The sequence below is a fragment of the Cryptomeria japonica genome, chromosome 8 (assembly GCF_030272615.1).
Source record: "Cryptomeria japonica chromosome 8, Sugi_1.0, whole genome shotgun sequence".
In the NCBI taxonomy this organism is placed as follows: Eukaryota; Viridiplantae; Streptophyta; class Pinopsida; order Cupressales; family Cupressaceae; genus Cryptomeria; species Cryptomeria japonica.
In genome coordinates, this window is record NC_081412.1 from 34,920,770 (window position 1) to 34,935,043 (window position 14,274).

At 36.4% G+C, this 14,274-nt stretch overlaps 1 pseudogene; it reads left to right on the plus strand.

Annotated features, from left to right (window-relative positions):
* Positions 1-703: 703 nt before the first annotated feature.
* Positions 704-14,274, plus strand: part of LOC131857491 (sesquiterpene synthase Cad-like) — a 39,900-nt pseudogene continuing 26,329 nt past the window's right edge.

Sequence of the window (14,274 nt, forward strand, 5' to 3'; positions counted from 1 at the left end):
CTTCTGTCATACTAGTGTACCGGTATGCCACTGCACTTCTATATTACCGATTCATCCTTTGATTGTCAATTTGTTGTGCTAGCATAAAGTCTCTTCCCCTGTTTGCCTATGTGGTTCCAGTTTGCATACAACATCAATTTTTCTTTCCCGAGTCACCTTTTGTGAATCCATCATCATCAAAGTGATCGATCTTTCTAAATGACAGACCGATTGGCTTAGTTTATCTTTCTTTGAGCTAATTGAAATTTTGGCCATTTGTTACAAATGTTGTTTCCATGTGTTTGTAAGTCATCACCTTTGCTTACTGAGAAAACATCACTCTACCCATACTACTACATCAGTTAGTGTCTTCACCGGTTAGTGTTAGACATTAATGACAAATCTTAGCGCATATATTGGTTCTCTAGATTGACTGGCTTTGTCAATGCCAACAATCCAACAATACCTATGAAATTTTTATCCACACGAATATCTTTCACTTATCGATCAATGAAGCCAAATAATTCTAGGACCACTAGAGGCCCCAATTGTTCTATTTTCATAAGAAAGTCCTCACTTTTTTCATATTAATTTTTGTTTCAATATTATACATTATGATAAACACTTTGGATATATTTAAATGATACTTGAATAAGATCCTAAAATCCTATAAGGTTATTCCTCAATTATTATTACAATAAGAAGCCTTAAAATACTTCAGGCAATGGGCAAGAGCACATGGGTCAAGGATGATGGTAGGGTTTCTAGGGTGGTTGTTGCAGGCACTACAGATGAATGTGATTTTGAATTTGATGGTGATGAGGATGTTGTGGTTGTGGAAAGAGGTGGGGTTTTCTCAATGGTGGCTATCATGTTTCTCTCTTCGTCCAGGAAACTAGGGTTTTGATGATGTCTGGTCTTGTTATGGCAGGTTCGGTCAAGCTTGTGGCACCTCTACAATCATGGAAGAGTATTTCTTCTACATTTTCTTTTGACTCTATTGTTCCTCTTGTTTCTAGTATTGTGAAGGGTGATGTTTTCAAAGCAGAGGTATATCTTGTGGATGCATAGGGAGGTGGGGTTTTTTCAGTTTTTATGGTCTCTTCTAGGGATGATGATGATGATAGTTATGTATTTGTTAGGGGTTTTGTGGCTTTGGATTATGGTAGTAGGAGTTTTTATTATTTCATTATGGGCTTTCCTCTCCAGATGTTTTCATGTTCTTTTGTGGCATGTGTAGCCACTCTTGAGTCAGAAGATGATATTTTGGCAAGAACTTTGGATTTAATGAGATCCTACTTTGGTGATTTTTGTGCTTTGTTTCTTTTTCCATGGTGAATTCAAGGTCCCTTGTTCCTTATGGGATAGCCTCTTTGATGGGTCCCTTCTTTTGTGTTGTGATATGGTGAAAATTAGGGTTTCCACCATTAAATATTGTAAAACCACTAATTTTCTTCAGAACCATTAAATTAGGGAAATATGGGAATTTGATATATCTAAACCTAATAGATATAGATTCTAATTTTATTATAGACCCTTTTGACAGGGCCTTCTTTCACTTGAATTGAATTGATTTAGTTGAAGATGCTGAAATTAGGGTAAATATGTGTAAATTGAAGAAATTATGCATAAACAATGAGCTACAGTTGATAAACAAAGTCATGAACTTGGATCTGAGCAATATAAGAAGGTTAGGATCTATTCCCAAAAGGTCAACCTGAATTGTTAGGACCATGGTTTCGATTGCCTTGGTACTCCAAAAAATTTGTGATCCAAAAGGGTGTTAGAACTGTGTGAATGTTGTTATTGATGTCAAACCCAATAATCTGGTTAGGACCGGATATGTCAAGTTAGTGAAAGGATTTTTGGTATTGTTGGTCAAGCATCAATGGAAGATAGGTATATGAATATGATATGAAGCAGTAAGGCATGGATGATCTATTGGAATAATTTCTAGAAGATCGTCATCTTTGAAATCATGTGTTGTGCTTACCTTGATTTGTATTTAGCTCCTGTATCAGTTGTGTGAGCCCTAGTATCAATGGTATCAGTGTTATATGAGTCATAATAGTTATATCAGTTGTATTAGTTGTATCATGCATCAGTTTGTATTTCTATCTGAATGATTATTCTTTATCTTGGAGTTGGGAGTTATTGTGCTTAGATTTATTATGCTTATAGGTCTGATAGACCCCTATTTTGTCCTAGTTGTTAAGGCATATGTTTCGATGACAAAAGTTTGTGAAGGAAGTGTGTAAGTGGTTGGATATGCCGAGTTTTTTATCCTATTTTTGGTTGAGGTGTGTCTTGGATAACTTGTTGATTCGAGAAAGAATATTATTGTGTAAACCGTTTAGTCTTGGATAACATATTATGAGAAGCAGAGTGTGTATGGTATAACATAGTAAGTGATATGTGAGTAGGAGAGCAGTTGTAGTAAGAGGAATAATATATGAGTGAAGAAGTATATAGCAGAGTCAAAGTGCAGACAGTGTTGCAGTAATCCTTTACCAGATCTACTCCAAGTGATTGGTTCAACAAAATAGTAAGGTAATCCCTTATCAAACTTGTTGTGGGTGATTGTGGATAGTGGTACAGTGATCCCTTACTAGATGTGTTATGAATTTTTGTGAGTTGTTATTCGAGCTTAATCTAGAACTGACCTGGTAAATTAGGAAATGAATTTTTCCTCAGTTCAACTATTTTCTATTGTAGTGAGCATTGTGGCAATGAACCATTTTTGTAATCCGATAGTGAGCCACCCCATTTTGTAAACACCAAATAACTAGATATATTATCCTGAGAGCTAACACTCTTCGTGGTTTTTCCCATTTGGGTTTTCTATGTATAAAATTCAATTTTCAATTTGTGGTTATGTTATTTCTTTATTATGAATTTGATATTTCATGTTGATGAGCTTAATTGATGAAATTAATATAGCAATAAATTTTTTAGAAACTGTGGGAATACTAATTCACCCCCCCTCTTAGTATTCCAATCTATTCAACCAATTCAATAAAGGGAACCTATTCATCTATGTGAATTATGTCGATCCAAAAATTAAAACTTGATACATGTTCATGCACAAAAAGAAGAAGGGAAATGGTGGGAACAAGGGTTTTCCTAAGGCAAATCTCGATTTAGGAATTAAACTTGAATAAAATAATGCAAATACTGAAATAAATAATGGAAAGATATACCTTAGATATACAATCATTGATGATGATTCTTTGCTTATTGAAAGTAATCACATATGTTGTATGAAATGGTATAGACATAACAAAACCCTAATCACACAGGTCTCTGAAAATTCTTGATAATGAACACTTCACAAATGCAAGGATGCGAAGAGATTGATTTATTGGAGACATAGATTAGAATTAATTGATTAAATTTCTTTATATATGGGTATCTAGGTCATTTACTGATTAGGCTAACCTCCAACAATCATGTGGAGCCATAAAGTTGGATTCTTATTTGAGAGATAGGACACCTGCTCCATTTCAAAATTGGGCCCAACTAAGAGGGACCATGGCATTGGGAGTCATGGTCCTTCTAAAAAAAGGACCATAATTAAGCCTTACGGAGAAAGGTACCCCTCTAAGAAGTTCATTAGTGGGTGTACATGGCATCAAAACTAGGGATTTGGCACAAAATAGACCTAGATAGGTGTAATGGGTGGAAAATTTAGGGTTTCCACCATTGGATGGATGAAAACAACTAATTTATAATTACATTAAAAAGAGGGTTGAACCCAATAGATTCAATCATAAATCAATAATGATAAGGATTGAATGTTGACTAGATTCAAAGGGGTGTGAGTTGATTTGTCCTCTTTTGTGAGTTGAAATGTTGAAAGTAGGGAAAACTATTGAAAATGAAGGTAAACATGTGGAAAGAGTGAGCTACAGTCATAAAATTGAGACATGCACTTGGATCTAAGAAGTATATGCATTTTTGAACCTGGTCCTTGAAAAAACTCAAAAAATGTCGAGAGTAGAGCGCCCATCGCTCTAGTCCTCCTAATTTTTTGCATGCCAAAAAGATTGATTCATCTCTGTAAATAATGCCTATTTTGAAGATCACAACTTTGTAACCATTTCCTACACACTAAAATAAAAGGAAATAGGTTGGGAATATAGGCTTACCTAGGTCAAAACCCGGTTTAGGAATTAACCTTGAATGGAAAATTAAAAATACTAAAATGAAAAATGCAAGGATATGCCTTGAATCTACAATGACTGATAATGATGCTTTGCTTCTTGAATATAATCACATATGTTGTATGAAATGACATGAATATGATAAAACCGTAATCACACACACATCCTTGCATATGAATAATGTAATGTTACTCCACAATTGATAGATGAAGAATATGCAGCCTTGAAGACCTCTAGAGATGTTTCATGATGAATGCTTGAATGCTTGATTATTATAATTTGGCCTTGTATCCTTGTTTCATATCGTGTGTATATTAAAATGAGAGGGGAAAACCTCCTTATATACTTTCCCATCAAAAAATGTATTAGTTTTCTAACATAGGTCGACTCGGAGAGAGATTTCCCACTCATTTTTTAAGATGCTAGAGGGGCCAAGTGTTAGGGTTCCCACAGATACTGAGAGGGGGGGTGAATCAGTATCTGACCGGTAATGAAATTTTCTTAAGATAGACCATGCAGAACATAAAGTAACAGTATACCAGTATGCAAGAATTAATGTAATTAACATAATCAAAAACATCCACATGAAAAGAACACCATAACACAAGATGTTTAACAAGGAAACCCGGTGTGGGAAAAACCTCGGTGGGATTTGTGACCCACAATATTCACTTACTGGCCAATAAGAGAATATTACTTACAATAGTGGCCTACACATGCAGGCAAGCCAACTGCCTAGAGCACACTGCTCAATAAGAAGTCACACTGACTTACAATGAGGATTATACAAATCCAATATTTTGTACTGCTTTACAATAGCATCTTCAATGCCAGATTCAGTACCGGTTCTTGGTCTGTTCTTTACATATACCCTTGACCTATAATTCGCACATTAGGTCTACCTAATAATTTTCTTTTTTTTTGCTTCCTATCCATATCTTACAAATGTCTACAATGATCTCTTTTATATACAAGAGTCATTTTACAATTTCCCAAGTCGGCTTACAATAATTAAAAAAATATTACATATCAAAAATCTTGTCAGCCTCTGTGCTGGTATACATCTTTTCTTTTGTGCCAGTGTAGAGTGATCTTGCTAATGCCGGTGCACTGTCTTGCTTGAATAATGCTTTGCCGGTAGAATGTCTTGCCGATGCCATAGGATTGCAAGGTTGCCTATGTAATGCTTTGCCGGTATAATGTCTTGCCGGTGCCATAGGATTGCAAGGTTGCCATCAATGACAAAACCTTCCATCACACACAATGTCTCATTGGAGTGTCCATATGCGAACAATCTCCCCCTTTGGCATTGATGGCAACACTCATGAGAAATTTCAAAAAGATATCCAAAAATGTGTAGACCAAAAAATTTACCAAAAAAGTGAGTGACTCCCCCTGAGCATATGATCCCTGTGTTTTTTAATTTTCTCATCCTACTACTCCCCCTTTGGCATCAATGACAAAGGTTGTCAAGATGTTAGTAGAGTTTGTAGGTTCAGCTATCCATATCCTCAACCTTGTAGTTGGGTAGTTATTATCTGAAGAAGATCTCCCAAAATTAAGTTTATACCATCCATAAACTTCTTACTGTCTTTTATTGTTGTCTTAGTTCTTTTTACTGTACTGGTGAGATACTGCAAATGCTCTGCCAGTGTTTTGCTTCCCTATGTTAATGCCTCTGCAATTTCCTTCCTCAGAGATGCTAAATAGTCCAATCTTAGACTTAGTTTAGATCTCAAATGTTTTGCCTTGTTTATTATTTTCTCTTTCTCTCTTTCCAATTTGAGCAATTCTTCCTCAAAATTTTCTATCTTCTCTTCAAAAACTGATAATGAATCAGGTGAGTTGACAAAATTGTCTGCAAGCTTGTTTATCTCTTCTTGTGTCTTGCTTATTTTCTTGTCAATATCTACAGTCAAAAAGTTTGTTTTACATGTATCTTTATATAGATTCTTGTAATCTTTTAACAAACTACATAGTTCCGGTAGAAGTGTGTCAAAATCTCTGTTACACTTCTTTATTCCTTCCTCAAAGAATTTTTGTTTCTCCTTTTCTATAATTTCATTTACAGATTCTACCTTTATTTGCTCAAAATTTCCAGAAATATATTTACATAGTGTATCCAACTGTCCTAAAGAATCTTTATTGTCTATATTACAATTAGGAGCTATTGATTTCAAAAATGGGATTGAATCATCTATTGCTTTGTAAGCTTGTGACCTATAGTCAGTTATTTTCTTGATAGATTCAAGTAATACCTCAGTCACATTTGTTGACTTTGATGGTGACCCAACAAACTGAGTACCGGTGGAAGTGACCATTCTTGTATTGACCTCTGGTAGGTCTATTTGTGTCTGTATTTCTTTAAGCACTGGTTTTCCTGCTTCATTTCTTACCGGTGGCATCTGTTCTGGAGCCTTTAGCTCTGTCGGTTTCTCTGTTTGTGCTTCAGATTCCACCTTTTTCCCTATATCCATTGTTGGTTGCTCTGTATTTCCTGTTACCAGAGGCTCTTTTGCTATATCTGATTTATCTGTTGTATCTTTATCTACCACTATGTTGATCTTCTGAGTATCAACATTCACAGTATATAGGACTTCAGGATTAGTATTGCCATCCTCTATATCCATGCTCTCAGTTGCCGGTTGATCTTCAATAGTTGTTGATTTTACTAGTGGAGTATTTAAAGGAGGTGGGGGTAAGTTGTCTCTAACCTTGATACTTGGTGGTCCACCAACTTTACCTTTCCCCTTGTCTCTATCTTTCTAATAAACTTTAATAGGCTTGGGATTCCTATATTCTTCTTGTTTTTCTTTTTCAACCAAAAATATGTCCGAACCATTTTCTGTTTCCTCTTAAACCTCTGTAACTCTACATGCCATCAGTGAAATTTGCCAGTGTACAATGGAAAAATTTGTCCGGTTAGCCTAAGCTATCAGATCATCAATTTCTTTTGGGGAGTTTACCAGATATACTACAAGTAGTTTTTCTATTTTTATTTTCTAGTCTAGTTCAATTACTCCTTGCCTTCTGGCCTCAAGTCTTTTGTATAAGTCATCAGGAATTTCATTTAAGACTTGCAACAAAATTTTTTTAAACATGTCCATGTGTAATATTACACTCTCCTCAACTTGCCCTTTCTCATCATCCGATAGGGTGTCATAAATTTTCCCTATATTCTTCAGTTTTCCTTCCTCTGTGATCTCATTTAACAAAATTTCTAGAGGTGCCAAGTCAGTTGTTGCCTTTTTCTTTTTCTTAGGGGTCAGCTTCTTTTTAGGTGTGACCTTTCTGACCGGAGATCTCACAGCTTGTTGCTTCTGCCTTGTCCTTCTAGGTGAAGGAGTGGTTGCTGGTGAGGGATCTCTTTTCCTAACAACTCTTTTAAAAGTTGTTGGTATATCTCCTTCTGAGGAAGTACCTACCGGTGATAGATGAGCTTTAGGTTGTGGGTCTGCCAACTCATCTTTAGTTATGTCGGTTTTCTTTAGTATTTCTTCCTTTATGGGTTTTGCTTGTCTGGATCCTTTTCTCACAAATGCCTCAACCTTTTTCACTCTCTTCTTAGATTGAATTTGACTTTCTATGGCCTCAGCACTACCAAATACTTCTTCCTTTGGTTCCTTGGGTGCTTCCAGAAGTGCTTTAGCATAAGTTTCAATGATATGATCATCAGTCTCATAACCCATCTCTGTTACCCAAATTGTTCTTGCGATGACTGCTTCCATCTAGATCTCATCCTTTTTTATTACAAAACATATATCATCCTTGTATTTGCTGACAATTTCTTGTGATAGTCTGATTCTTTTGTTCATTCTGACCTTTAGTGCTTGAAAATACTCATTGATATTCTTTTCCTTGTTTTCACCCATGTTGTTGAATAAGTTTGATAATTGTTTTCCTACCGATATGTCAAATCCAAAATCTTTGTTGCCTATACCAGGAACTGTGTGGGAGAAAAAGCGAGACTAGGTTAACATGCCCTAATCCTACCTTTTGACACACATTACAGAATACGAAAGAGCCTAGAGGTATCACACAATTGGCTACTTCTTCTTGTGAAAGAGAGAGCCACGGGATACCTATTAGGATTTCTATTCCTTTGTTGTAATTGAAAGATAAAATGATGCAAGTTCAATTCCTAACCCCAAAATGCAAGTATGAACTAATGAAAAGATTGCAGAATTGAACTTAAACAATGGAAAGTTGTAAATACAAGGATAAGACAAGAATGCAAATGCGTACTCGGAGTTAAAATCTGAATGAAAATGTTTGGGACAGGGGCGCGGGCGCCACTGTCCTGATTCTACCCCTGAAACTGCTCCAGAAACTGTTGTTTTGCACTTTGGAAAAAGCTGTCAAAAATGCTGAAAATGCTGTCTGTCAGGAGGACCAGGGCGCCCAGCACCCCTGTCCCAGGGACCAGGGCACCCAGCGCCCCTGTCCTAGCAGGACCAGGGTGCCCCATGCCCCTGTCCTGGTCTTTTGCTCTGCAATTTGGTGTGGAGTGCTATCTTGACCTGCTTTTCCCGGATCTGTCACTTGCGGTGTCGTCTGAGTCTCGAAACCTGCACTTATATCTGAAAAGGGTATGGGTGGCTATATAGGGTTTTGCCTTAGTCAAACCCCCGCTTCAGTGATTTCCACCTCCACGAATAGCCAAGTTGTATTGTAAAATGTATTGTGTGTGCAGACCTAGTGTGTGTGCAAGGTCCTTAAATGCAAGAAAGCAAACTAGAGCAACCTAGAAAGTAAACCCTAATTGCTTGTAAATGATAATGTAAATGCTCTAAATCAAGATGCAAAGTGATCTAAAGCATGAATAAAGGATATATTGAAGCTTATGCAAAGACATGAAAACAACATGAAATCATACCCAACCCTTAAGGGAGGAGTACAAGCCAATCTTCAGTCGGTAATCTCCTATTGTTCTTCAATGTCTCCCAAGCCCTAAATGAATGAAATTGATGAATGCTTGATGGATGGATGTTGAATGTTATTGAAGTCTTCAAAGATCTGCTCTTTCGCTGCATAGAAGGTCCTCCAAAGCCAAAATTCGGATCCTTTCAAATGAAGAAAGAGAGCTCTTATATATGAAACCCTAGGTCTTAATTTCAACTTTTGGCCAACCTAGAGATTGAATATCCCGCCAATTTCTTGGGGTTAAGCTTTATTTTATGATTGGATCGCGCTCCTAAAATTTTGAGAAAAATGTTCGGGACCATGTGCACTCCGGGCGCCATGGTCCCGACAACTTTTCACCAAATTTTCAGGGCCATTGGATATGATGATTTTAGAGAGAATCCCAAAGTTACAGCTGATTTCAAGATGTTTTGACCCCCGAAATCAAGCCCCCAAGTTCAAAATAGGACCTAATTAGGGTTTTTGATCAAATGATGTATTGGAAGAATAAAATGAAAGGGGCACACTTTAATGAAAGGGCCCAACTTTATGATGTGGGAGATGATGAAATAGAACCTTAGACCTACTTAATTTGACTAATTAAGTGCTAAAGGGGAAATGCAATGCAAAATGCAAAATGTGCCAAGGCGGGTGCTAAACTAGGTGTGAAATTGTACCACCCTAGCAAGTGCGTACAATTTATGACGCTACAGGAACTTGTTTGGTTATATGTAGCATTAAGCATACAAGTAAATTTCCAAATCTAAAAGTTTCTTTCTTATCCTTCTTGATTTTGCCTAAGTTATCAATCAACTCATCTTTTAACCATTCACATACATCAATTTTCACATTTTCTTTTACCATATCATGAGCACTTGTAATGCATAAAATGGAAACTGAGTTAAGTCTGTTTGCATGAGTTGCTTTGTACCCTAAAATCATGCTAACAAATCTAACATTTATATCAGTCACATCATTAACCCTTAGAGACCTTCTGTCTGATGTTGCACCAGTTAAGTTCATTACTAGGTCATTGGAGACCTTCTTAGTCTTGTCGGGTCTGTTACCGGTGGAAGGTAACCCTGTTACTGCTTTCACAGCTTCCTTTGTAATTTTGTGAACTAAATCAAGTCAAAAGAATGAACCATGTACCCTGCTTAAAACTATCCTAACCACTTCCTTGGGAAATTCAGGAATGCAGAGGATTTCAGTGAATCCTAGGGTTTCAACAACTTTATATTCAGGTTTTACATTTTTGGAATTGTCACATATAACAGTCTTATACATGTTTTTAATTTCTTCATCTTCTAATTCCTCTATGTTGCAATGGATATAGATTCTAGGATCTTCTGCATAAACAACTCCTTTTGGAATTTGGGAAAAAGCACCTATATTGTCATCTTTCTTAGCTACCTCGGGAACTAGCTGAAATATGAGCCTAGGGCATTTTATAACCTTGACTACTGTAGGGTTTTCTATGAATTCAGGTGCAGAGGAGGATGCCATGATGATAAATACCTTTTTCTGCCTTTGGATGGATTGATTGCTGAAATGCTTTGCCTCTTTGCTCAAAATGCCTTAGCTCTGGAGATTTCGCGCTCTTCGAATGTTTGAATGCTCGGTGAAGTGAAATGGAGCCAAAACCTTATTTTATAATGTCTTTTCCGCTACCTACTGTATTAATTGCTTGTTGGTAATGTATTAGCTTAACTTTATTTGCCGGTAATGAGTGATTTTCAACTTCTTTTCTCTAACCAAGGGAATAATAGCACATGTATCATTAGATTGCCAAACCCTCAAGATAATTTTCTTCAATTAGATGAAGAAGTTCCTGTTGGTGGAGCATCATATTGTCCTACTGGTGGAGCATTTGTTGGTTCTACCGGTGGAGGAGTATCCCCAATATTTAGATCAGCTTTTCTAATCCATTGCTTTGAGAATTCTTGCTTAACCTCTTCAACCTTTTCTTTACCTTTCAAGCTAGTACTTTTGTTGTCTACCGGTGTACCTTTAGTTCTACAAAATTTAGCAATATAACCAATCTTGTTACATGCATTACAAGTTACATTATTTTTCTGAATAGCTTTCTTATAATCTATGTCGGTTTATGTTTTGCATTGATTTGATAAATGTCCAAATCTTCCACAAACATAACATCTTACATTCATTTTGCAGTTTTCAGAGTTATGACCAACTTTGTTGCATTTGGAGCATTGACCGGTGGGAGGATTGATATTCTGATAATTCCTAGATCTGCATTCGTTTTCCCTATGACCATATTTATTACAGTTAAAGCATTTTCCATTGAACTTGTAAGTATTAGGAGGTCTTACCGGTTTGTTGTGATCCTGAGTATTTGTAGCACCAGAGCTTTCTCCAACTTCAAATCCAATTCCAGAAGTGTCACCTTTGGGTTTTTGATTCTTCAATAAGGTACCAAGTTTTTCTGATCTTTTCTTGAATTTTTCTTTGTGTTGATTTGCAGTTTCCAATTCCCTTTCCAAGATTTCTTTTTGTCTCATTAGTTCATTCGAGTCATTCTAAGTATGCATCAGATCTATCTTCAACATGTCATTTTCATAGCTAAGTCTTGTGTTCTCATTTGCTGCATCACTTAGTCTTCTGGTCAATTCTTCTTCATTCTTCTTTCTATCCTCAATCTCTTTGCAAAATCTCATAGTCATATCCTGCATTTCATTTTTTGTTGTCATGATCTCTTGTTTCAATTTGCTTATCATATCATTAAGTGATTCCTTTTCATCATTCTCATTTTGCAATTTTTCACAAAGTTCTCTTCTCTTATTTCTTGTAACAGTAAGATTTTATTGAAGTGCCTGAATGATATCCTGAGCTGCTTTTAAATCATCTTCTAATTTGATATTTTTCAACTTCTCTACATCATAGTCAGTAAGAGCTCCTTCAAGTTGCTTCATCAGATTTTCCATTTTTACCGGTGTCAAGATCTTCCTCAAGTTGTTAGGCTTCTAAAAATAGAGGACCAGGCTCTGATACCAATTGTTAGGGTTCCCATAGATACTTAGAGGGGGGGGTGAATCAGTATCTGACTGGTAATGAAATTTTCTTAAGACAGAACATGCAGAACATAAAGTAACAGTATACTGGTATGCAAGAATTAATGTAATTAACATAATCAAAAACATCCACATGAAAAGAACACCATAACACAAGATGTTTAACGAGGAAACCTAGTGTGGGAAAAACCTTGGTGGGATTTGTGACCCACAATATTCACTTACTGGCCAATAAGAGAATATTACTTACAATAGGGGTTTGCACATGCAGGAAGGCCAACTGCCTAGAGCACACTGCTCAATAAGAAGTCACACTGACTTACAATGAGGATTATACAAATCCAATATTCTATACTGCTTTACAATAGCATCTTCAATGCCAGATTCAGTAACAATTCCTGGTCTGTTCTTTACATATACCCTTGACCTATAATTCACACATTAGGTCTGCCTAATAATTTTCTCTTTTTTTGCTTCCTATCCATATCTTACAAATGTCTACAATGATCTCTTTTATATACAAGAGTCATTTTACAATTTTCCAAGTCGGCTTACAATAATTGAAAAAATATTACATATCAAAAATCCTGTCGGCCTCTGTGTCGGTATACATCTTTTTTTCTATGCCAATGTACATCTTTTCTTCTATGTCGGTGCCGGTGTAGAGTGATCTTGCTGATGCCGGTGCACTGTCTTGCTTGAATAATGCTTTGCCAGTAGAATGTCTTGCCAGTGCCATAGGATTGCAAGGTTGCCTATGTAATGCTTTGCTGGTATAATGTCTTGCCGGTGCCATAGGATTGCAAGGTTGCCATCAATGACAAAACCTTCAATCACACACAATGTCTCATTGGAGTGTCCATATGCCAACACCAAGATAGGGCCCAGTTAATAAGGACCAGAGCATGGTGTCTTGGTCCCAATGAGCACCAAAGCACCAAGCCCTAGTCCTACCCTATTTTGGGGGCCAAATTAAAGGATCATGTGGTGTGTGAAAAGAAGACAAGGCCAAATTTGCTGGTATAAGAATAATCAGGCCTTAATGAAGCATTGGAGGACACACTAAGGTGAGGGCTCAAATTGTGGATTAAATTATAAGGAGGTACAATTTATGATTCTACATCTATCCCCCACTTTAGTAGGAGTATGAGCTTATGCAAATACTCATGGTAAAGTAAATGAAAGAGAGATGGAGAAGAGAAGCAATGAGGAGAAAAATAACAAGGAGTATAAGACATCACTAATTTTGAGGAACAAAGCCCCCAATATTAGGATCTTAACTAACTCATGTTGGATATTAGAATTGTTGGGATGTGTTGTTGTCATTGATGTCAACATATTAATATGATCTTGTGCTTTGGTGTTACAGAGAGTTAGTTTGTCTTGTATATTGCAGATTTGGTGGTGTGGATTTGAGGTTTCAATAATGAAGTATCTCTAGTTGATTCAATATGAGTTTCATGATGATATGTGGTGATTTGTTTGATTTGTGAGGCCCGGTATGGGGACAGGTTTACTAATTTTTCATTGTTCAGTGCTGATGAGTTGTGGTGTTTGATCCATTGTGCTCTGAAATGATTATATCTTGAGTTGCAAATTTGAGAGAGTGTTTGGGATGTTCATGTGTGTCTTCAATTTAAATGGTTTATGATTTGGTGCTCCACAAGCTATCTTTCTAGTTTCAGTTGTTGTTATTGAGTGTTCTTGAGTATCAGTGTGTTGATCGATGAAGGCTTGATTAAATGGTGTTGGTGCAGCTATTGCAGATGGATTTAACATGCTTGTGGATGTTTCTTTATCATATCCTATTTGTTTTGATGGTTTGCATTGATCATTGTGCGCATTATTGAAGATTTTATTGGTCTGGTGGTGTTCTTCATATTTTGCAACATATTCAATGGTGTAGCATGTTGCGGATGATCTTGGTAATATTTTTGGTGGTGTTTCATGTTCGAGGATTTGATTTAGGTCCATGTTATGTCTTTGCCAACATTGTATTTGTCCAGTGATTGATTTATATATTATGTGGCATAATTTTGTAATTAGGTCTTATGGGTTGAGTTGACCTTATGATCAATGTTGATGATTTGTATAAAAAAGTGTATTAGTCATGTAAGTTGGATGTAAGTGTTGTGTCTGTGATATCAAAGAGTGTTGTATGTGCGAACAAGAAAATTAATCTTTTGGTAGTGAAGTGA